Source organism: Phalaenopsis equestris, unplaced genomic scaffold, assembly GCF_001263595.1.
Source record: "Phalaenopsis equestris unplaced genomic scaffold, ASM126359v1 Scaffold000702, whole genome shotgun sequence".
Classification (NCBI taxonomy): domain Eukaryota; kingdom Viridiplantae; phylum Streptophyta; class Magnoliopsida; order Asparagales; family Orchidaceae; genus Phalaenopsis; species Phalaenopsis equestris.
This window is the reverse complement of record NW_018165142.1, coordinates 42,871-43,780: the sequence shown is the minus strand read 5'-3', so window position 1 is coordinate 43,780 and position 910 is coordinate 42,871.

Genomic DNA, 910 nt, shown 5'->3' with positions numbered 1-910 from the left:
CCAATCATCACCAATAAGCCATGGACCAAAGGAAGCCCCATTTTGGGTCCTCTACATAGTGGTCTTAGCTAAACCATAGCCCTAGGGCTAGTAGATTTAGGGGACCATCTACATGAGTATCCCAATAGATCAAGGGATCTAGGTTAGAAATTTGAGCTCAGGGTTGTGAGTGAATGTGGGTGTAGATAAGTCTAGTGAGTGCCTTAGCTCTAGACCAACACCCAAGGTCAACCTTAAGGTCCAGCAATCCTAACGGTGACTTATCCTGAGTTTCCCCCACAGTGAACCTACTAAGTGTTTAGAGGTTGAGACCAACATGTGAAACTTCAAGTTGAGTAGAGAACAGTTTGGAATTTCTAGTGGTGAGGGTTCCAAGTCTAGTTTTCTAGGAATAGTCAAAAGGAACTATGGGTAGACCCTAGGCTATTAAAGAGGAGGAACTAAACCTCAACCAAAATTGAGGTCAACAAATGGACCCCTAATAGGTGCGGTGTGCTGGGCAAGCACACCGCGTGTATTGGCGTTGACCGACGAGATCAACAAAAAAACCAATACAAACTTCTAAGTCAACAGACCCGGAATTACGTGTAAAGTTGTGATTTGTTTCTGTCGGGGAGTTAGCAGGTGATCGTCTTGTTGAAATCAAAGGGTAGAGACTCTCACTGCGGATCGGAGAGTGAATTTTAAGTTATGAAATTTCAAAGATTTCCAAATGATGGGAGTCAAAATGTAAGTGTTGACCCCAAGATGGGAATTTAGATTCAAATATCGACTCAAAAAAAGGAGAGTCAGAGTATAAGGACTGACCTCGAATGTAATGAGCCAGAAATGTAGGATTGATTCAGAAATGAGTATTGAAATGTAGGTCAATTCTCAAAAGAAAGTGTCGGAATATAAGGTCCGACCTCAA